General features: G+C 41.9%; 19 non-coding genes across 19 annotated transcripts; all 19 read left to right on the top strand.

Moving 5' to 3' along the window:
• Positions 1-2,450: 2,450 nt before the first annotated feature.
• Positions 2,451-2,533, top strand: trnal-cag (transfer RNA leucine (anticodon CAG)). The gene has a single exon. It is a non-coding gene; the product is annotated as a tRNA-Leu (tRNA).
• A 338-nt stretch (positions 2,534-2,871) lies between these two features.
• On the top strand, positions 2,872-2,943 carry trnaq-uug (transfer RNA glutamine (anticodon UUG)). The gene has a single exon. It is a non-coding gene; the product is annotated as a tRNA-Gln (tRNA).
• Positions 2,944-4,680: 1,737 nt separating this feature from the next.
• trnal-cag (transfer RNA leucine (anticodon CAG)) lies at positions 4,681-4,763 on the top strand. The gene has a single exon. It is a non-coding gene; the product is annotated as a tRNA-Leu (tRNA).
• Positions 4,764-6,251: 1,488 nt separating this feature from the next.
• Positions 6,252-6,334, top strand: trnal-cag (transfer RNA leucine (anticodon CAG)). Its single transcript has one exon. It is a non-coding gene; the product is annotated as a tRNA-Leu (tRNA).
• A 338-nt stretch (positions 6,335-6,672) lies between these two features.
• Positions 6,673-6,744, top strand: trnaq-uug (transfer RNA glutamine (anticodon UUG)). The gene has a single exon. It is a non-coding gene; the product is annotated as a tRNA-Gln (tRNA).
• Positions 6,745-8,178: 1,434 nt separating this feature from the next.
• On the top strand, positions 8,179-8,261 carry trnal-cag (transfer RNA leucine (anticodon CAG)). The gene has a single exon. It is a non-coding gene; the product is annotated as a tRNA-Leu (tRNA).
• A 338-nt stretch (positions 8,262-8,599) lies between these two features.
• On the top strand, positions 8,600-8,671 carry trnaq-uug (transfer RNA glutamine (anticodon UUG)). The gene has a single exon. It is a non-coding gene; the product is annotated as a tRNA-Gln (tRNA).
• A 1,737-nt stretch (positions 8,672-10,408) lies between these two features.
• On the top strand, positions 10,409-10,491 carry trnal-cag (transfer RNA leucine (anticodon CAG)). Its single transcript has one exon. It is a non-coding gene; the product is annotated as a tRNA-Leu (tRNA).
• Positions 10,492-10,839: 348 nt separating this feature from the next.
• On the top strand, positions 10,840-10,911 carry trnaq-uug (transfer RNA glutamine (anticodon UUG)). The gene has a single exon. It is a non-coding gene; the product is annotated as a tRNA-Gln (tRNA).
• Positions 10,912-11,958: 1,047 nt separating this feature from the next.
• On the top strand, positions 11,959-12,041 carry trnal-cag (transfer RNA leucine (anticodon CAG)). The gene has a single exon. It is a non-coding gene; the product is annotated as a tRNA-Leu (tRNA).
• A 350-nt stretch (positions 12,042-12,391) lies between these two features.
• trnaq-uug (transfer RNA glutamine (anticodon UUG)) lies at positions 12,392-12,463 on the top strand. Its single transcript has one exon. It is a non-coding gene; the product is annotated as a tRNA-Gln (tRNA).
• A 1,047-nt stretch (positions 12,464-13,510) lies between these two features.
• trnal-cag (transfer RNA leucine (anticodon CAG)) lies at positions 13,511-13,593 on the top strand. Its single transcript has one exon. It is a non-coding gene; the product is annotated as a tRNA-Leu (tRNA).
• A 1,468-nt stretch (positions 13,594-15,061) lies between these two features.
• trnal-cag (transfer RNA leucine (anticodon CAG)) lies at positions 15,062-15,144 on the top strand. Its single transcript has one exon. It is a non-coding gene; the product is annotated as a tRNA-Leu (tRNA).
• Positions 15,145-16,621: 1,477 nt separating this feature from the next.
• trnal-cag (transfer RNA leucine (anticodon CAG)) lies at positions 16,622-16,704 on the top strand. Its single transcript has one exon. It is a non-coding gene; the product is annotated as a tRNA-Leu (tRNA).
• A 338-nt stretch (positions 16,705-17,042) lies between these two features.
• On the top strand, positions 17,043-17,114 carry trnaq-uug (transfer RNA glutamine (anticodon UUG)). Its single transcript has one exon. It is a non-coding gene; the product is annotated as a tRNA-Gln (tRNA).
• A 619-nt stretch (positions 17,115-17,733) lies between these two features.
• trnaq-uug (transfer RNA glutamine (anticodon UUG)) lies at positions 17,734-17,805 on the top strand. Its single transcript has one exon. It is a non-coding gene; the product is annotated as a tRNA-Gln (tRNA).
• A 1,046-nt stretch (positions 17,806-18,851) lies between these two features.
• Positions 18,852-18,934, top strand: trnal-cag (transfer RNA leucine (anticodon CAG)). The gene has a single exon. It is a non-coding gene; the product is annotated as a tRNA-Leu (tRNA).
• A 1,468-nt stretch (positions 18,935-20,402) lies between these two features.
• On the top strand, positions 20,403-20,485 carry trnal-cag (transfer RNA leucine (anticodon CAG)). Its single transcript has one exon. It is a non-coding gene; the product is annotated as a tRNA-Leu (tRNA).
• A 1,489-nt stretch (positions 20,486-21,974) lies between these two features.
• trnal-cag (transfer RNA leucine (anticodon CAG)) lies at positions 21,975-22,057 on the top strand. Its single transcript has one exon. It is a non-coding gene; the product is annotated as a tRNA-Leu (tRNA).
• Positions 22,058-22,127: the final 70 nt, after the last annotated feature.

Below are 22,127 nucleotides of genomic sequence, written 5' to 3'. Positions count from 1 at the left end.
TACAGGGAGAGAGATGAGGCAAAGGTTGCACAATGGTTTACGATAGACAAACTCTTAAGTAAATATCCTTGCGGATCTCATTCAGATAATGCTAAAAACACATTTTGGGCATGAAGTGCGATCCCAGACACAATCCCAAATTCCTAATTTATAACCCTACCCCTCGTTTTCAAGTGCTTCCCTATTTTTGTGTTTCACCCCAAACAGAGTCATAAGGGCTAGTAGTTTAAATATCTCCCGGTGAAATGCAATAAGCTTGAAACCCCTGTCAAGCATCAGAGTGTTCAGGACTGCTCAGTAAAACCAGAGACTGTTAAAACTGTTGTCTGTGTAACACTGTTGACATTTCCAGTGCACACATTCTTCATTTGGCAGCATCTGGAGATTCCCTGGTGTATAGGTAAGCACTCTGGACTGTGAATCCAGTGATCTGAGTTCAAATCACAGTGGGACCTGTTATAGTGTAGAACAAATAAAACCAGCTTGTCCTTTGAGCTGTGTTGCTAGTCTCAGGTTTTAATGTGCAATAAATGCAGGCAACTTTGGCAACAGTTCTTTCTGTTGTGCTCCATTCAATGACTCTAGTACTCTACCAAATGACGTGGTTCAATTAATGTAATGCAATAATTGGATACTGGTTACTCTAAGAACTCTTTTTCTGGAGTTTGCTGAAAAAATGAATGCATATGTTAAAGCTCCATGAATTGATGTGTTGCCAGCAAAGGGCAGAAGAACACCAATACCAGCTGACAGATGTGTAGTGGCTTAATCAACAAGCTCTTTTTTTGCCTGAGACATCCCATACTTCACGCATCAATCACTGATGGCCAGGGTAGCAATGAACTGTCTTTTCGAATTTCTTTGGAGTACCAAACAACGCCAGCTCTGTTGTCAGGATGGCCGAGCGGTCTAAGGGGCTGCGTTCAGGTCGCAGTCTCTCCTGGAGGCGTGGGTTCGAATCCCACTTCTGACAAATTTTGGATTTTAGGGACAACAGCTGACACTTGGAAAACACATTGGGTCCATTCTCCCACATTAGTCAATGGTGGGGAACAACCTGTTCTCCACTAATGCTTATCTGCATGAATTCATAGAATTTGATGTTATACAAGTTACAGTTCATCTGGATAGATGCAATGAACATCACACACAGAGATTAGAGTGACACAGTGCTTACATGTACCCAAATGTCCTTGTATTGACAATTTTATAGTTTGCTACATGATCACCCAATCTCAAAGTTGTCAATATGCACACATTATTGAAATGAATCAAATTGTCTCGAAGAAACTGTTCAACAAAAGTAGCCTAACAATGTAAAATGGTTCCACGGGGTAATGGTGAGCACTCTGGACTTTGAATCCGGTGATCCGAGTTCAAATCTCGGTGGAACCCACCGCTGGCTAGTTATAGCTTTTTTGCCCCAATGAGTGACTCAGTTACTCCACCAACTGGGAGACACACGATGGCATTGTCAACGAGCTCATCTTGTTCCAGAGACATAGAGTACTTTGTGCAATCAACACTCATGGCAAGTGTTTAAAGAACTAATACAGGGAGAGAGATGAGGCAAAGGTTGCACAATGGTTTACGATAGACACACTCACACACTCTTAAGTAAATATCCTTGCGGATCTCATTCAGATAATGCTAAAAACACATTTTGGGCATGAAGTGCGATCCCAGACACAATCCCAAATTTCTAATTTATAACCCTACCCCTCGTTTTCAAGTGCTTCCCTATTTTTGTGTTTCACCCCAAACAGAGTCATAAGGGCTAGTAGTTGAAATATCTCCCGGTGAAATGCAATAAGCCTTGAAACCCCTGTCAAGCATCAGAGTGTTCAGGACTGCTCAGTAAAACCAGAGACTGTTAAAACTGTTGTCTGTGTAACACTGTTGACATTTCCAGTGCACACATTCTTCATTTGGCAGCATCTGGAGATTCCCTGGTGTATAGGTAAGCACTCTGGACTGTGAATCCAGTGATCTGAGTTCAAATCACGGTGGGACCTGTTATAGTGTAGAACGAATAAAACCAGCTTGTCCTTTGAGCTGTGTTGCTAGTCTCAGGTTTTAATGTGCAATAAATGCAGGCAACTTTGGCAACAGTTCTTTCTGTTGTGCTCCATTCAATGACTCTAGTACTCTACCAAATGACGTGGTTCAATTAATGTAATGCAATAATTGGATACTGGTTACTCTAAGAACTCTTTTTCTGGAGTTTGCTGAAAAAATGAATGCATATGTTAAAGCTCCATGAATTGATGTGTTGCCAGCAAAGGGCAGAAGAACACCAATACCAGCTGACAGATGTGTAGTGGCTTAATCAACAAGCTCTTTTATTGCCTGAGACATCCCATACTTCACGCATCAATCACTGATGGCCAGGGTAGCAATGAACTGTCTTTTCGGATTTCTTTGGAGTACCAAACAACCCCAGTTCTGTTGTCAGGATGGCCGAGCGGTCTAAGGCGCTGCGTTCAGGTCGCAGTCTCTCCTGGAGGCGTGGGTTCGAATCCCACTTCTGACAAATGCTGGATTTTAGGGACAACAGCTGACACTTGGAAAACACATTCGGTCCATTAATCAATGGTGGGAAACAACCTGTTCTCCACTAATGCTTATCTGGATGAATTCATAGACTTTGATGTTATACAAGTTACAGTTCATCTGGATAGATGCAATGAACATCACACAGAGATAAGAGTGACACAGTGCTTACATGTACCCAAACTTCCTTGTATTGACAATTTTATAGTTTGCTACATGATCACCCAATCTCAAAGTTGTCAATATGCACACATTAATGAAATGAATCAAATTGTCTCGAAGAAACTGTTCAACAAAAGTAGCCTAAAAAGGTGAAATGGTTCCACGGTGTAATGGTGAGCACTCTGGACTTTGAATCCGGTGATCCGAGTTCAAATCTCGGTGGAACCCACCGCTGGCTAGTTATAGCTTTTTTGCCCCAATGAGTGACTCAGTTACTCCACCAACTGGGAGACACACGATGGCATTGTCAACGAGCTCATCTTGTTCCAGAGACATAGAGTACTTTGTGCAATCAACACTCATGGCAAGTGTTTAAAGAACTAATACAGGGAGAGAGATGAGGCAAAGGTTGCACAATGGTTTACGATAGACAAACTCTTAAGTAAATATCCTTGCGGATCTCATTCAGATAATGCTAAAATGCGTGGGTTCGAATCCCACTTCTGACAAATGCTGGATTTTAGGGACAACAGCTGACACTTGGAAAACACATTCGGTCCATTAATTAATGGTGGGAAACAACCTGTTCTCCACTAATGCTTATCTGGATGAATTCATAGACTTTGATGTTATACAAGTTACAGTTCATCTGGATAGATGCAATGAACATCACACAGAGATAAGAGTGACACAATGCTTAGATGTACCCAAACTTCCTTGTATTGACAATTTTATAGTTTGCTACATGATCACCCAATCTCAAAGTTGTCAATATGCACACATTAATGAAATGAATCAAATTGTCTCGAAGAAACTGTTCAACAAAAGTAGCCTAAAAAGGTGAAATGGTTCCACGGTGTAATGGTGAGCACTCTGGACTTTGAATCCGGTGATTCGAGTTCAAATCTCGGTGTAACCTACAGCTGGCTAGTTGTAGGGTTTTTGCCCCAACGAGTGACTCAGTTACTCCACCAACTGGGAGACACACAGTGGCATTGTCAACGAGCTCATCTTGTTCCAGAGACTTAGAGTACTTTGTGCAATCAACACTCATGGCAAGTGTTTAAAGAACTAATACAGGGAGAGAGATGAGGCAAAGGTTGCACAATGGTTTACGATAGACACACTCTTAAGTAAATATCCTTGCGGATCTCATTCAGATAATGCTAAAAACACATTTTGGGCATGAAGTGCGATCCCAGACACAATCCCAAATTCCTAATTTATAACCCTACCCCTCGTTTTCAAGTGCTTCCCTATTTTTGTGTTTCACCCCAAACAGAGTCATAAGTGCTAGTAGTTGAAATATCTCCCGGTGAAATGCAATAAGTTTGAAACCCCTGTCAAGCATCAGAGTGTTCAGGACTGCTCAGTAAAACCAGAGACTGTTAAAACTGTTGTCTGTGTAACACTGTTGACATTTCCAGTGCACACATTCTTCATTTGGCAGCATCTGGAGATTCCCTGGTGTATAGGTAAGCACTCTGGACTGTGAATCCAGTGATCTGAGTTCAAATCACAGTGGGACCTGTTATAGTGTAGAACAAATAAAACCAGCTTGTCCTTTGAGCTGTGTTGCTAGTCTCAGGTTTTAATGTGCAATAAATGCAGGCAACTTTGGCAACAGTTCTTTCTGTTGTGCTCCATTCAATGACTCTAGTACTCTACCAAATGACGTGGTTCAATTAATGTAATGCAATAATTGGATACTGGTTACTCTAAGAACTCTTTTTCTGGAGTTTGCTGAAAAAATGAATGCATATGTTAAAGCTCCATGAATTGATGTGTTGCCAGCAAAGGGCAGAAGAACACCAATACCAGCTGACAGATGTGTAGTGGCTTAATCAACAAGCTCTTTTTTTGCCTGAGACATTCCATACTTCACGCATCAATCACTGATGGCCAGGGTAGCAATGAACTGTCTTTTCGAATTTCTTTGGAGTACCAAACACCGCCAGCTCTGTTGTCAGGATGGCCGAGCGGTCTAAGGCGCTGCGTTCAGGTCGCAGTCTCTCCTGGAGGCGTGGGTTCGAATCCCACTTCTGACAAATTTTGGATTTTAGGGACAACAGCTGACACTTGGAAAACACATTGGGTCCATTCTCCCACATTAGTCAATGGTGGGGAACAACCTGTTCTCCACTAATGCTTATCTGCATGAATTCATAGAATTTGATGTTATACAAGTTACAGTTCATCTGGATAGATGCAATGAACATCACACACAGAGATTAGAGTGACACAGTGCTTAGATGTACCCAAACGTCCTTGTATTGACAATTTTATAGTTTGCTACATGATCACCCAATCTCAACGTTGTCAATATGCACACATTATTGAAATGAATCAAATTGTCTCGAAGAAACTGTTCAACAAAAGTAGCCTAACAATGTGAAATGGTTCCACGGTGTAATGGTGAGCACTCTGGACTTTGAATCCGGTGATCTGACTTCGAATCCGGTGATCAGAGTTCAAATCTTGGTGGAACCCACCGCTGGCTAGTTATAGCTTTTTTGCCCCAATGAGTGACTCAGTTACTCCACCAACTGGGAGACACACGATGGCATTGTCAACGAGCTCATCTTGTTCCAGAGACATAGAGTACTTTGTGCAATCAACACTCATGGCAAGTGTTTAAAGAACTAATACAGGGAGAGAGATGAGGCAAAGGTTGCACAATGGTTTACGATAGACACACTCTTAAGTAAATATCCTTGCGGATCTCATTCAGATAATGCTAAAAACACATTTTGGGCATGAAGTGCGATCCCAGACACAATCCCAAATTCCTAATTTATAACCCTACCCCTCGTTTTCAAGTGCTTCCCTATTTTTGTGTTTCACCCCAAACAGAGTCATAAGGGCTAGTAGTTGAAATATCTCCCGGTGAAATGCAATAAGCTTGAAACCCCTGTCAAGCATCAGAGTGTTCAGGACTGCTCAGTAAAACCAGAGACTGTTAAAACTGTTGTCTGTGTAACACTGTTGACATTTCCAGTGCACACATTCTTCATTTGGCAGCATCTGGAGATTCCCTGGTGTATAGGTAAGCACTCTGGACTGTGAATCCAGTGATCTGAGTTCAAATCACGGTGGGACCTGTTATAGTGTAGAACAAATAAAACCAGCTTGTCCTTTGAGCTGTGTTGCTAGTCTCAGGTTTTAATGTGCAATAAATGCAGGCAACTTTGGCAACAGTTCTTTCTGTTGTGCTCCATTCAATGACTCTAGTACTCTACCAAATGACGTGGTTCAATTAATGTAATGCAATAATTGGATACTGGTTACTCTAAGAACTCTTTTTCTGGAGTTTGCTGAAAAAATGAATGCATATGTTAAAGCTCCATGAATTGATGTGTTGCCAGCAAAGGGCAGAAGAACACCAATACCAGCTGACAGATGTGTAGTGGCTTAATCAACAAGCTCTTTTTTTGCCTGAGACATCCCATACTTCACGCATCAATCACTGATGGCCAGGGTAGCAATGAACTGTCTTTTCGGATTTCTTTGGAGTACCAAACAACCCTAGTTCTGTTGTCAGGATGGCCGAGCGGTCTAAGGCGCTGTGTTCAGGTCGCAGTCTCTGCTAGAGGCGTGGGTTCGAATCCCACTTCTGACAAATGTTGGATTTTAGGGACAACAGCTGACACTTGGAAAACACATTCGGTCCATTAATCAATGGTGGGAAACAACCTGTTCTCCACTAATGCTTATCTGGATGAATTCATAGACTTTGATGTTATACAAGTTACAGTTCATCTGGATAGATGCAATGAACATCACACAGAGATAAGAGTGACACAATGCTTAGATGTACCCAAACTTCCTTGTATTGACAATTTTATAGTTTGCTACATGATCACCCAATCTCAAAGTTGTCAATATGCACACATTAATGAAATGAATCAAATTGTCTCGAAGAAACTGTTCAACAAAAGTAGCCTAAAAAGGTGAAATGGTTCCACGGTGTAATGGTGAGCACTCTGGACTTTGAATCCGGTGATCCGAGTTCAAATCTCGGTGGAACCCACCGCTGGCTAGTTATAGCTTTTTTGCCCCAATGAGTGACTCAGTTACTCCACCAACTGGGAGACACACGATGGCATTGTCAACGAGCTCATCTTGTTCCAGAGACATAGAGTACTTTGTGCAATCAACACTCATGGCAAGTGTTTAAAGAACTAATACAGGGAGAGAGATGAGGCAAAGGTTGCACAATGGTTTACGATAGACAAACTCTTAAGTAAATATCCTTGCGGATCTCATTCAGATTATTGAAATGAATCAAATTGTCTCGAAGAAACTGTTCAACAAAAGTAGCCTAACAATGTAAAATGGTTCCACGGGGTAATGGTGAGCACTCTGGACTTTGAATCCGGTGATCCGAGTTCAAATCTCGGTGGAACCCACCGCTGGCTAGTTATAGCTTTTTTGCCCCAATGAGTGACTCAGTTACTCCACCAACTGGGAGACACACGATGGCATTGTCAACGAGCTCATCTTGTTCCAGAGACATAGAGTACTTTGTGCAATCAACACTCATGGCAAGTGTTTAAAGAACTAATACAGGGAGAGAGATGAGGCAAAGGTTGCACAATGGTTTACGATAGACACACTCACACACTCTTAAGTAAATATCCTTGCGGATCTCATTCAGATAATGCTAAAAACACATTTTGGGCATGAAGTGCGATCCCAGACACAATCCCAAATTTCTAATTTATAACCCTACCCCTCGTTTTCAAGTGCTTCCCTATTTTTGTGTTTCACCCCAAACAGAGTCATAAGGGCTAGTAGTTGAAATATCTCCCGGTGAAATGCAATAAGCCTTGAAACCCCTGTCAAGCATCAGAGTGTTCAGGACTGCTCAGTAAAACCAGAGACTGTTAAAACTGTTGTCTGTGTAACACTGTTGACATTTCCAGTGCACACATTCTTCATTTGGCAGCATCTGGAGATTCCCTGGTGTATAGGTAAGCACTCTGGACTGTGAATCCAGTGATCTGAGTTCAAATCACGGTGGGACCTGTTATAGTGTAGAACGAATAAAACCAGCTTGTCCTTTGAGCTGTGTTGCTAGTCTCAGGTTTTAATGTGCAATAAATGCAGGCAACTTTGGCAACAGTTCTTTCTGTTGTGCTCCATTCAATGACTCTAGTACTCTACCAAATGACGTGGTTCAATTAATGTAATGCAATAATTGGATACTGGTTACTCTAAGAACTCTTTTTCTGGAGTTTGCTGAAAAAATGAATGCATATGTTAAAGCTCCATGAATTGATGTGTTGCCAGCAAAGGGCAGAAGAACACCAATACCAGCTGACAGATGTGTAGTGGCTTAATCAACAAGCTCTTTTATTGCCTGAGACATCCCATACTTCACGCATCAATCACTGATGGCCAGGGTAGCAATGAACTGTCTTTTCGGATTTCTTTGGAGTACCAAACAACCCCAGTTCTGTTGTCAGGATGGCCGAGCGTTCTAAGGCGCTGCGTTCAGGTCGCAGTCTCTCCTGGAGGCGTGGGTTCGAATCCCACTTCTGACAAATGCTGGATTTTAGGGACAACAGCTGACACTTGGAAAACACATTCGGTCCATTAATCAATGGTGGGAAACAACCTGTTCTCCACTAATGCTTATCTGGATGAATTCATAGACTTTGATGTTATACAAGTTACAGTTCATCTGGATAGATGCAATGAACATCACACAGAGATAAGAGTGACACAGTGCTTACATGTACCCAAACTTCCTTGTATTGACAATTTTATAGTTTGCTACATGATCACCCAATCTCAAAGTTGTCAATATGCACACATTAATGAAATGAATCAAATTGTCTCGAAGAAACTGTTCAACAAAAGTAGCCTAAAAAGGTGAAATGGTTCCACGGTGTAATGGTGAGCACTCTGGACTTTGAATCCGGTGATCCGAGTTCAAATCTCGGTGGAACCCACCGCTGGCTAGTTATAGCTTTTTTGCCCCAATGAGTGACTCAGTTACTCCACCAACTGGGAGACACACGATGGCATTGTCAACGAGCTCATCTTGTTCCAGAGACATAGAGTACTTTGTGCAATCAACACTCATGGCAAGTGTTTAAAGAACTAATACAGGGAGAGAGATGAGGCAAAGGTTGCACAATGGTTTACGATAGACAAACTCTTAAGTAAATATCCTTGCGGATCTCATTCAGATAATGCTAAAATGCGTGGGTTCGAATCCCACTTCTGACAAATGCTGGATTTTAGGGACAACAGCTGACACTTGGAAAACACATTCGGTCCATTAATTAATGGTGGGAAACAACCTGTTCTCCACTAATGCTTATCTGGATGAATTCATAGACTTTGATGTTATACAAGTTACAGTTCATCTGGATAGATGCAATGAACATCACACAGAGATAAGAGTGACACAGTGCTTAGATGTACCCAAACTTCCTTGTATTGACAATTTTATAGTTTGCTACATGATCACCCAATCTCAAAGTTGTCAATATGCACACATTAATGAAATGAATCAAATTGTCTCGAAGAAACTGTTCAACAAAAGTAGCCTAAAAAGGTGAAATGGTTCCACGGTGTAATGGTGAGCACTCTAGACTTTGAATCCGGTGATCCGAGTTCAAATCTCGGTGGAACCCACCGCTGGCTAGTTATAGCTTTTTTGCCCCAATGAGTGACTCAGTTACTCCACCAACTGGGAGACACACGATGGCATTGTCAACGAGCTCATCTTGTTCCAGAGACATAGAGTACTTTGTGCAATCAACACTCATGGCAAGTGTTTAAAGAACTAATACAGGGAGAGAGATGAGGCAAAGGTTGCACAATGGTTTACGATAGACACACTCTTAAGTAAATATCCTTGCGGATCTCATTCAGATAATGCTAAAAACACATTTTGGGCATGAAGTGCAATCCCAGACACAATCCCAAATTCCTAATTTATAACCCTACCCCTCGTTTTCAAGTGCTTCCCTATTTTTGTGTTTCACCCCAAACAGAGTCATAAGTGCTAGTAGTTGAAATATCTCCCGGTGAAATGCAATAAGTTTGAAACCCCTGTCAAGCATCAGAGTGTTCAGGACTGCTCAGTAAAACCAGAGACTGTTAAAACTGTTGTCTGTGTAACACTGTTGACATTTCCAGGGCACACATTCTTCATTTGGCAGCATCTGGAGATTCCCTGGTGTATAGGTAAGCACTCTGGACTGTGAATCCAGTGTTCTGAGTTCAAATCACAGTGGGACCTGTTATAGTGTAGAACGAATAAAACCAGCTTGTCCTTTGAGCTGTGTTGCTAGTCTCAGGTTTTAATGTGCAATAAATGCAGGCAACTTTGGCAACAGTTCTTTCTGTTGTGCTCCATTCAATGACTCTAGTACTCTACCAAATGACGTGGTTCAATTAATGTAATGCAATAATTGGATACTGGTTACTCTAAGAACTCTTTTTCTGGAGTTTGCTGAAAAAATGAATGCATATGTTAAAGCTCCATGAATTGATGTGTTGCCAGCAAAGGGCAGAAGAACACCAATACCAGCTGACAGATGTGTAGTGGCTTAATCAACAAGCTCTTTTATTGCCTGAGACATCCCATACTTCACGCATCAATCACTGATGGCCAGGGTAGCAATGAACTGTCTTTTCGGATTTCTTTGGAGTACCAAACAACCCCAGTTCTGTTGTCAGGATGGCCGAGCGGTCTAAGGCGCTGCGTTCAGGTCGCAGTCTCTCCTGGAGGCGTGGGTTCGAATCCCACTTCTGACAAATGTTGGATTTTAGGGACAACAGCTGACACTTGGAAAACACATTGGGTCCATTCTCCCACATTAGTCAATGGTGGGGAACAACCTGTTCTCCACTAATGCTTATCTGGATGAATTCATAGACTTTGATGTTATACAAGTTACAGTTCATCTGGATAGATGCAATGAACATCACACAGAGATAAGAGTGACACAGTGCTTAGATGTACCCAAACTTCCTTGTATTGACAATTTTATAGTTTGCTACATGATCACCCAATCTCAAAGTTGTCAATATGCACACATTAATGAAATGAATCAAATTGTCTCGAAGAAACTGTTCAACAAAAGTAGCCTAAAAAGGTGAAATGGTTCCACGGTGTAATGGTGAGCACTCTGGACTTTGAATCCGGTGATCCGAGTTCAAATCTCGGTGGAACCCACCGCTGGCTAGTTATAGCTTTTTTGCCCCAATGAGTGACTCAGTTACTCCACCAACTGGGAGACACACGATGGCATTGTCAACGAGCTCATCTTGTTCCAGAGACATAGAGTACTTTGTGCAATCAACACTCATGGCAAGTGTTTAAAGAACTAATACAGGGAGAGAGATGAGGCAAAGGTTGCACAATGGTTTACGATAGACACACTCTTAAGTAAATATCCTTGCGGATCTCATTCAGATAATGCTAAAAACACATTTTGGGCATGAAGTGCGATCCCAGACACAATCCCAAATTCCTAATTTATAACCCTACCCCTCGTTTTCAAGTGCTTCCCTATTTTTGTGTTTCACCCCAAACAGAGTCATAAGGGCTAGTAGTTGAAATATCTCCCGGTGAAATGCAATAAGCCTTGAAACCCCTGTCAAGCATCAGAGTGTTCAGGACTGCTCAGTAAAACCAGAGACTGTTAAAACTGTTGTCTGTGTAACACTGTTGACATTTCCAGTGCACACATTCTTCATTTGGCAGCATCTGGAGATTCCCTGGTGTATAGGTAAGCACTCTGGACTGTGAATCCAGTGATCTGAGTTCAAATCACAGTGGGACCTGTTATAGTGTAGAACGAATAAAACCAGCTTGTCCTTTGAGCTGTGTAGCTAGTCTCAGGTTTTAATGTGCAATAAATGCAGGCAACTTTGGCAACAGTTCTTTCTGTTGTGCTCCATTCAATGACTCTAGTACTCTACCAAATGACGTGGTTCAATTAATGTAATGCAATAATTGGATACTGGTTACTCTAAGAACTCTTTTTCTGGAGTTTGCTGAAAAAATGAATGCATATGTTAAAGCTCCATGAATTGATGTGTTGCCAGCAAAGGGCAGAAGAACACCAATACCAGCTGACAGATGTGTAGTGGCTTAATCAACAAGCTCTTTTTTTGCCTGAGACATCCCATACTTCACGCATCAATCACTGATGGCCAGGGTAGCAATGAACTGTCTTTTCGGATTTCTTTGGAGTACCAAACAACCCTAGTTCTGTTGTCAGGATGGCCGAGCGGTCTAAGGCGCTGTGTTCAGGTCGCAGTCTCTGCTAGCGGCGTGGGTTCGAATCCCACTTCTGACAAATGTTGGATTTTAGGGACAAAAGCTGACACTTGGAAAACACATTGTGTCCATTCTCCCACATTAGTCAATGCTGGGGAACAACCTGTTCTCCACTAATGCTTCTCTGGATGAATTCATAGACTTTGATGTTATACAAGTTACAGTTCATCTGAATAGATGCAATGAACATCACACACAGAGATAAGAGTGACACAGTGCTTAGATGTACCCAAACTTCCTTGTATTGACAATTTTATAGTTTGCTACATGATCACCCAATCTCAAAGTTGTCAATATGCACACATTAATGAAATGAATCAAATTGTCTCGAAGAAACTGTTCAACAAAAGTAGCCTAAAAAGGTGAAATGGTTCCACGGTGTAATGGTGAGCACTCTGGACTTTGAATCCGGTGATCCGAGTTCAAATCTCGGTGGAACCCACCGCTGGCTAGTTATAGCTTTTTTGCCCCAATGAGTGACTCAGTTACTCCACCAACTGGGAGACACACGATGGCATTGTCAACGAGCTCATCTTGTTCCAGAGACATAGAGTACTTTGTGCAATCAACACTCATGGCAAGTGTTTAAAGAACTAATACAGGGAGAGAGATGAGGCAAAGGTTGCACAATGGTTTACGATAGACACACTCTTAAGTAAATATCCTTGCGGATCTCATTCAGATCATGCTAAAAACACATTTTGGGCATGAAGTGCGATCCCAGACACAATCCCAAATTCCTAATTTATAACCCTACCCCTCGTTTTCAAGTGCTTCCCCATTTTTGTGTTTCACCCCAAACAGAGTCATAAGGGCTAGTAGTTTAAATATCTCCCGGTGAAATGCAATAAGCCTTGAAACCCCTGTCAAGCATCAGAGTGTTCAGGACTGCTCAGTAAAACCAGAGACTGTTAAAACTGTTGTCTGTGTAACACTGTTGACATTTCCAGTGCACACATTCTTCATTTGGCAGCATCTGGAGATTCCCTGGTGTATAGGTAAGCACTCTGGACTGTGAATCCAGTGATCTGAGTTCAAATCACGGTGGGACCTGTTATAGTGTAGAACAAATAAAACCAGCTTGTCCTTTGAGCTGTGTTGCTAGTCTCAGGTTTTAATGTGCAATAAATGCAGGCAACTTTGGCAACAGTTCTTTCTGTTGTGCTCCATTCAATGACTCTAGTACTCTACCAAATGACGTGGTTCAATTAATGTAATGCAATAATTGGATACTGGTTACTCTAAGAACTCTTTTTCTGGAGTTTGCTGAAAAAATGAATGCATATGTTAAAGCTCCATGAATTGATGTGTTGCCAGCAAAGGGCAGAAGAACACCAATACCAGCTGACAGATGTGTAGTGGCTTAATCAACAAGCTCTTTTTTTGCCTGAGACATCCCATACTTCACGCATCAATCACTGATGGCCAGGGTAGCAATGAACTGTCTTTTCGGATTTCTTTGGAGTACCAAACAACCCTAGTTCTGTTGTCAGGATGGCCGAGCGGTCTAAGGCGCTGTGTTCAGGTCGCAGTCTCTGCTAGAGGCGTGGGTTCGAATCCCACTTCTGACAAATGTTGGATTTTAGGGACAACAGCTGACACTTGGAAAACACATTGTGTCCATTCTCCCACATTAGTCAATGCTGGGGAACAACCTGTTCTCCACTAATGCTTCTCTGGATGAATTCATAGACTTTGATGTTATACAAGTTACAGTTCATCTGGATAGATGCAATGAACATCACACACAGAGATAAGAGTGACACAGTGCTTAGATGTACCCAAACTTCCTTGTATTGACAATTTTATAGTTTGCTACATGATCACCCAATCTCAAAGTTGTCAATATGCACAGATTAATGAAATGAATCAAATTGTCTCGAAGAAACTGTTCAACAAAAGTAGCCTAACAAGGCTAAATGGTTCCACGGTGTAATGGTGAGCACTCTGGACTTTGAAACCGGTGATTCGAGTTCAAATCTCGGTGTAACCTACAGCTGGCTAGTTGTAGGGTTTTTGCCCCAACGAGTGACTCAGTTACTCCACCAACTGGGAGACACACAGTGGCATTGTCAACGAGCTCATCTTGTTCCAGAGACTTAGAGTACTTTGTGCAATCAACACTCATGGCAAGTGTTTAAAGAACTAATACAGGGAGAGAGATGAGGCAAAGGTTGCACAATGGTTTACGATAGACAAACTCTTAAGTAAATATCCTTGCGGATCTCATTCAGATAATGCTAAAAACACATTTTGGGCATGAAGTGCGATCCCAGACACAATCCCAAATTCCTAATTTATAACCCTACCCCTCGTTTTCAAGTGCTTCCCTATTTTTGTGTTTCACCCCAAACAGAGTCATAAGGGCTAGTAGTTTAAATATCTCCCGGTGAAATGCAATAAGCTTGAAACCCCTGTCAAGCATCAGAGTGTTCAGGACTGCTCAGTAAAACCAGAGACTGTTAAAACTGTTGTCTGTGTAACACTGTTGACATTTCCAGTGCACACATTCTTCATTTGGCAGCATCTGGAGATTCCCTGGTGTATAGGTAAGCACTCTGGACTGTGAATCCAGTGATCTGAGTTCAAATCACAGTGGGACCTGTTATAGTGTAGAACAAATAAAACCAGCTTGTCCTTTGAGCTGTGTTGCTAGTCTCAGGTTTTAATGTGCAATAAATGCAGGCAACTTTGGCAACAGTTCTTTCTGTTGTGCTCCATTCAATGACTCTAGTACTCTACCAAATGACGTGGTTCAATTAATGTAATGCAATAATTGGATACTGGTTACTCTAAGAACTCTTTTTCTGGAGTTTGCTGAAAAAATGAATGCATATGTTAAAGCTCCATGAATTGATGTGTTGCCAGCAAAGGGCAGAAGAACACCAATACCAGCTGACAGATGTGTAGTGGCTTAATCAACAAGCTCTTTTTTTGCCTGAGACATCCCATACTTCACGCATCAATCACTGATGGCCAGGGTAGCAATGAACTGTCTTTTCGAATTTCTTTGGAGTACCAAACAACGCCAGCTCTGTTGTCAGGATGGCCGAGCGGTCTAAGGCGCTGCGTTCAGGTCGCAGTCTCTCCTGGAGGCGTGGGTTCGAATCCCACTTCTGACAAATTTTGGATTTTAGGGACAACAGCTGACACTTGGAAAACACATTGGGTCCATTCTCCCACATTAGTCAATGGTGGGGAACAACCTGTTCTCCACTAATGCTTATCTGCATGAATTCATAGAATTTGATGTTATACAAGTTACAGTTCATCTGGATAGATGCAATGAACATCACACACAGAGATTAGAGTGACACAGTGCTTACATGTACCCAAATGTCCTTGTATTGACAATTTTATAGTTTGCTACATGATCACCCAATCTCAAAGTTGTCAATATGCACACATTATTGAAATGAATCAAATTGTCTCGAAGAAACTGTTCAACAAAAGTAGCCTAACAATGTAAAATGGTTCCACGGGGTAATGGTGAGCACTCTGGACTTTGAATCCGGTGATCCGAGTTCAAATCTCGGTGGAACCCACCGCTGGCTAGTTATAGCTTTTTTGCCCCAATGAGTGACTCAGTTACTCCACCAACTGGGAGACACACGATGGCATTGTCAACGAGCTCATCTTGTTCCAGAGACATAGAGTACTTTGTGCAATCAACACTCATGGCAAGTGTTTAAAGAACTAATACAGGGAGAGAGATGAGGCAAAGGTTGCACAATGGTTTACGATAGACACACTCACACACTCTTAAGTAAATATCCTTGCGGATCTCATTCAGATAATGCTAAAAACACATTTTGGGCATGAAGTGCGATCCCAGACACAATCCCAAATTTCTAATTTATAACCCTACCCCTCGTTTTCAAGTGCTTCCCTATTTTTGTGTTTCACCCCAAACAGAGTCATAAGGGCTAGTAGTTGAAATATCTCCCGGTGAAATGCAATAAGCCTTGAAACCCCTGTCAAGCATCAGAGTGTTCAGGACTGCTCAGTAAAACCAGAGACTGTTAAAACTGTTGTCTGTGTAACACTGTTGACATTTCCAGTGCACACATTCTTCATTTGGCAGCATCTGGAGATTCCCTGGTGTCTAGGTAAGCACTCTGGACTGTGAATCCAGTGATCTGAGTTCAAATCACGGTGGGACCTGTTATAGTGTAGAACAAATAAAACCAGCTTGTCCTTTGAGCTGTGTTGCTAGTCTCAGGTTTTAATGTGCAATAAATGCAGGCAACTTTGGCAACAGTTCTTTCTGTTGTGCTCCATTCAATGACTCTAGTACTCTACCAAATGACGTGGTTCAATTAATGTAATGCAATAATTGGATACTGGTTACTCTAAGAACTCTTTTTCTGGAGTTTGCTGAAAAAATGAATGCATATGTTAAAGCTCCATGAATTGATGTGTTGCCAGCAAAGGGCAGAAGAACACCAATACCAGCTGACAGATGTGTAGTGGCTTAATCAACAAGCTCTTTTTTTGCCTGAGACATCCCATACTTCACGCATCAATCACTGATGGCCAGGGTAGCAATGAACTGTCTTTTCGGATTTCTTTGGAGTACCAAACAACCCCAGTTCTGTTGTCAGGATGGCCGAGCGGTCTAAGGCACTGCGTTCAGGTCGCAGTCTCTCCTGGAGGCGTGGGTTCGAATCCCACTTCTGACAAATGCTGGATTTTAGGGACAACAGCTGACACTTGGAAAACACATTTGGTCCATTAATCAATGGTGGGAAACAACCTGTTCTCCACTAATGCTTATCTGGATGAATTCATAGACTTTGATGTTATACAAGTTACAGTTCATCTGGATAGATGCAATGAACATCACACAGAGATAAGAGTGACACAGTGCTTACATGTACCCAAACTTCCTTGTATTGACAATTTTATAGTTTGCTACATGATCACCCAATCTCAAAGTTGTCAATATGCACACATTAATGAAATGAATCAAATTGTCTCGAAGAAACTGTTCAACAAAAGTAGCCTAAAAAGGTGAAATGGTTCCACGGTGTAATGGTGAGCACTCTGGACTTTGAATCCGGTGATCCGAGTTCAAATCTCGGTGGAACCCACCGCTGGCTAGTTATAGCTTTTTTGCCCCAATGAGTGACTCAGTTACTCCACCAACTGGGAGACACACGATGGCATTGTCAACGAGCTCATCTTGTTCCAGAGACATAGAGTACTTTGTGCAATCAACACTCATGGCAAGTGTTTAAAGAACTAATACAGGGAGAGAGATGAGGCAAAGGTTGCACAATGGTTTACGATAGACAAACTCTTAAGTAAATATCCTTGCGGATCTCATTCAGATAATGCTAAAATGCGTGGGTTCGAATCCCACTTCTGACAAATGCTGGATTTTAGGGACAACAGCTGACACTTGGAAAACACATTCGGTCCATTAATTAATGGTGGGAAACAACCTGTTCTCCACTAATGCTTATCTGGATGAATTCATAGACTTTGATGTTATACAAGTTACAGTTCATCTGGATAGATGCAATGAACATCACACAGAGATAAGAGTGACACAGTGCTTAGATGTACCCAAACTTCCTTGTATTGACAATTTTATAGTTTGCTACATGATCACCCAATCTCAAAGTTGTCAATATGCACACATTAATGAAATGAATCAAATTGTCTCGAAGAAACTGTTCAACAAAAGTAGCCTAAAAAGGTGAAATGGTTCCACGGTGTAATGGTGAGCACTCTGGACTTTGAATCCGGTGATCCGAGTTCAAATCTCGGTGGAACCCACCGCTGGCTAGTTATAGCTTTTTTGCCCCAATGAGTGACTCAGTTACTCCACCAACTGGGAGACACACGATGGCATTGTCAACGAGCTCATCTTGTTCCAGAGACATAGAGTACTTTGTGCAATCAACACTCATGGCAAGTGTTTAAAGAACTAATACAGGGAGAGAGATGAGGCAAAGGTTGCACAATGGTTTACGATAGACAAACTCTTAAGTAAATATCCTTGCGGATCTCATTCAGATAATGCTAAAAACACATTTTGGGCATGAAGTGCGATCCCAGACACAATCCCAAATTCCTAATTTATAACCCTACCCCTCGTTTTCAAGTGCTTCCCTATTTTTGTGTTTCACCCCAAACAGAGTCATAAGGGCTAGTAGTTTAAATATCTCCCGGTGAAATGCAATAAGCTTGAAACCCCTGTCAAGCATCAGAGTGTTCAGGACTGCTCAGTAAAACCAGAGACTGTTAAAACTGTTGTCTGTGTAACACTGTTGACATTTCCAGTGCACACATTCTTCATTTGGCAGCATCTGGAGATTCCCTGGTGTATAGGTAAGCACTCTGGACTGTGAATCCAGTGATCTGAGTTCAAATCACGGTGGGACCTGTTATAGTGTAGAACAAATAAAACCAGCTTGTCCTTTGAGCTGTGTTGCTAGTCTCAGGTTTTAATGTGCAATAAATGCAGGCAACTTTGGCAACAGTTCTTTCTGTTGTGCTCCATTCAATGACTCTAGTACTCTACCAAATGACGTGGTTCAATTAATGTAATGCAATAATTGGATACTGGTTACTCTAAGAACTCTTTTTCTGGAGTTTGCTGAAAAAATGAATGCATATGTTAAAGCTCCATGAATTGATGTGTTGCCAGCAAAGGGCAGAAGAACACCAATACCAGCTGACAGATGTGTAGTGGCTTAATCAACAAGCTCTTTTTTTGCCTGAGACATCCCATACTTCACGCATCAATCACTGATGGCCAGGGTAGCAATGAACTGTCTTTTCGGATTTCTTTGGAGTACCAAACAACCCTAGTTCTGTTGTCAGGATGGCCGAGCGGTCTAAGGCGCTGTGTTCAGGTCGCAGTCTCTGCTAGAGGCGTGGGTTCGAATCCCACTTCTGACAAATGTTGGATTTTAGGGACAACAGCTGACACTTGGAAAACACATTGTGTCCATTCTCCCACATTAGTCAATGCTGGGGAACAACCTGTTCTCCACTAATGCTTCTCTGGATGAATTCATAGACTTTGATGTTATACAAGTTACAGTTCATCTGGATAGATGCAATGAACGTCACACACAGAGATAAGAGTGACACAGTGCTTAGATGTACCCAAACTTCCTTGTATTGACAATTTTATAGTTTGCTACATGATCACCCAATCTCAAAGTTGTCAATATGCACAGATTAATGAAATGAATCAAATTGTCTCGAAGAAACTGTTCAACAAAAGTAGCCTAACAAGGCTAAATGGTTCCACGGTGTAATGGTGAGCACTCTGGACTTTGAAACCGGTGATTCGAGTTCAAATCTCGGTGGAACCTACAGCTGGCTAGTTGTAGGGTTTTTGCCCCAATGAGTGACTCAGTTACTCCACCAACTGGGAGACACACAGTGGCATTGTCAACGAGCTCATCTTGTTCCAGAGACTTAGAGTACTTTGTGCAATCAACACTCATGGCAAGTGTTTAAAGAACTAATACAGGGAGAGAGATGAGGCAAAGGTTGCACAATGGTTTACGATAGACACACTCTTAAGTAAATATCCTTGCGGATCTCATTCAGATAATGCTAAAAACACATTTTGGGCATGAAGTGCGATCCCAGACACAATCCCAAATTCCTAATTTATAACCCTACCCCTCGTTTTCAAGTGCTTCCCTATTTTTGTGTTTCACCCCAAACAGAGTCATAAGTGCTAGTAGTTGAAATATCTCCCGGTGAAATGCAATAAGTTTGAAACCCCTGTCAAGCATCAGAGTGTTCAGGACTGCTCAGTAAAACCAGAGACTGTTAAAACTGTTGTCTGTGTAACACTGTTGACATTTCCAGGGCACACATTCTTCATTTGGCAGCATCTGGAGATTCCCTGGTGTATAGGTAAGCACTCTGGACTGTGAATCCAGTGATCTGAGTTCAAATCACAGTGGGACCTGTTATAGTGTAGAACAAATAAAACCAGCTTGTCCTTTGAGCTGTGTTGCTAGTCTCAGGTTTTAATGTGCAATAAATGCAGGCAACTTTGGCAACAGTTCTTTCTGTTGTGCTCCATTCAATGACTCTAGTACTCTACCAAATGACGTGGTTCAATTAATGTAATGCAATAATTGGATACTGGTTACTCTAAGAACTCTTTTTCTGGAGTTTGCTGAAAAAATGAATGCATATGTTAAAGCTCCATGAATTGATGTGTTGCCAGCAAAGGGCAGAAGAACACCAATACCAGCTGACAGATGTGTAGTGGCTTAATCAACAAGCTCTTTTTTTGCCTGAGACATCCCATACTTCACGCATCAATCACTGATGGCCAGGGTAGCAATGAACTGTCTTTTCGAATTTCTTTGGAGTACCAAACAACGCCAGCTCTGTTGTCAGGATGGCCGAGCGGTCTAAGGCGCTGCGTTCAGGTCGCAGTCTCTCCTGGAGGCGTGGGTTCGAATCCCACTTCTGACAAATTTTGGATTTTAGGGACAACAGCTGACACTTGGAAAACACATTGGGTCCATTCTCCCACATTAGTCAATGGTGGGGAACAACCTGTTCTCCACTAATGCTTATCTGCATGAATTCATAGAATTTGATGTTATACAAGTTACAGTTCATCTGGGTAGATGCAATGAACATCACACACAGAGATTAGAGTGACACAGTGCTTAGATGTACCCAAACGTCCTTGTATTGACAATTTTATAGTTTGCTACATGATCACCCAATCTCAACGTTGTCAATATGCACACATTATTGAAATGAATCAAATTGTCTCGAAGAAACTGTTCAACAAAAGTAGCCTAACAATGTGAAATGGTTCCACGGTGTAATGGTGAGCACTCTGGACTTTGAATCCGGTGATCTGACTTCGAATCCGGTGATCAGAGTTCAAATCTCGGTGGAACCCACCGCTGGCTAGTTATAGCTTTTTTGCCCCAATGAGTGACTCAGTTACTCCACCAACTGGGAGACACACGATGGCATTGTCAACGAGCTCATCTTGTTCCAGAGACATAGAGTACTTTGTGCAATCAACACTCATGGCAAGTGTTTAAAGAACTAATACAGGGAGAGAGATGAGGCAAAGGTTGCACAATGGTTTACGATAGACACACTCTTAAGTAAATATCCTTGCGGATCTCATTCAGATAATGCTAAAAACACATTTTGGGCATGAAGTGCGATCCCAGACACAATCCCAAATTCCTAATTTATAACCCTACCCCTCGTTTTCAAGTGCTTCCCTATTTTTGTGTTTCACCCCAAACAGAGTCATAAGGGCTAGTATTTGAAATATCTCCCGGTGAAATGCAATAAACCTTGAAACCCCTGTCAAGCATCAGAGTGTTCAGGACTGCTCAGTAAAACCAGAGACTGTTAAAACTGTTGTCTGTGTAACACTGTTGACATTTCCAGTGCACACATTCTTCATTTGGCAGCATCTGGAGATTCCCTGGTGTATAGGTAAGCACTCTGGACTGTGAATCCAGTGATCTGAGTTCAAATCACGGTGGGACCTGTTATAGTGTAGAACGAATAAAACCAGCTTGTCCTTTGAGCTGTGTTGCTAGTCTCAGGTTTTAATGTGCAATAAATGCAGGCAACTTTGGCAACAGTTCTTTCTGTTGTGCTCCATTCAATGACTCTAGTACTCTACCAAATGACGTGGTTCAATTAATGTAATGCAATAATTGGATACTGGTTACTCTAAGAACTCTTTTTCTGGAGTTTGCTGAAAAAATGAATGCATATGTTAAAGCTCCATGAATTGATGTGTTGCCAGCAAAGGGCAGAAGAACACCAATACCAGCTGACAGATGTGTAGTGGCTTAATCAACAAGCTCTTTTATTGCCTGAGACATCCCATACTTCACGCATCAATCACTGATGGCCAGGGTAGCAATGAACTGTCTTTTCGGATTTCTTTGGAGTACCAAACAACCCCAGTTCTGTTGTCAGGATGGCCGAGCGGTCTAAGGCGCTGCGTTCAGGTCGCAGTCTCTCCTGGAGGCGTGGGTTCGAATCCCACTTCTGACAAATGTTGGATTTTAGGGACAACAGCTGACACTTGGAAAACACATTGGGTCCATTCTCCCACATTAGTCAA

This window comes from Channa argus, chromosome 2, assembly GCF_033026475.1.
Source record: "Channa argus isolate prfri chromosome 2, Channa argus male v1.0, whole genome shotgun sequence".
Taxonomy (NCBI): domain Eukaryota; kingdom Metazoa; phylum Chordata; class Actinopteri; order Anabantiformes; family Channidae; genus Channa; species Channa argus.
The sequence above is the reverse complement of the archived record's forward strand: the minus strand, read 5'-3'. Positions and strand labels throughout refer to the sequence as shown.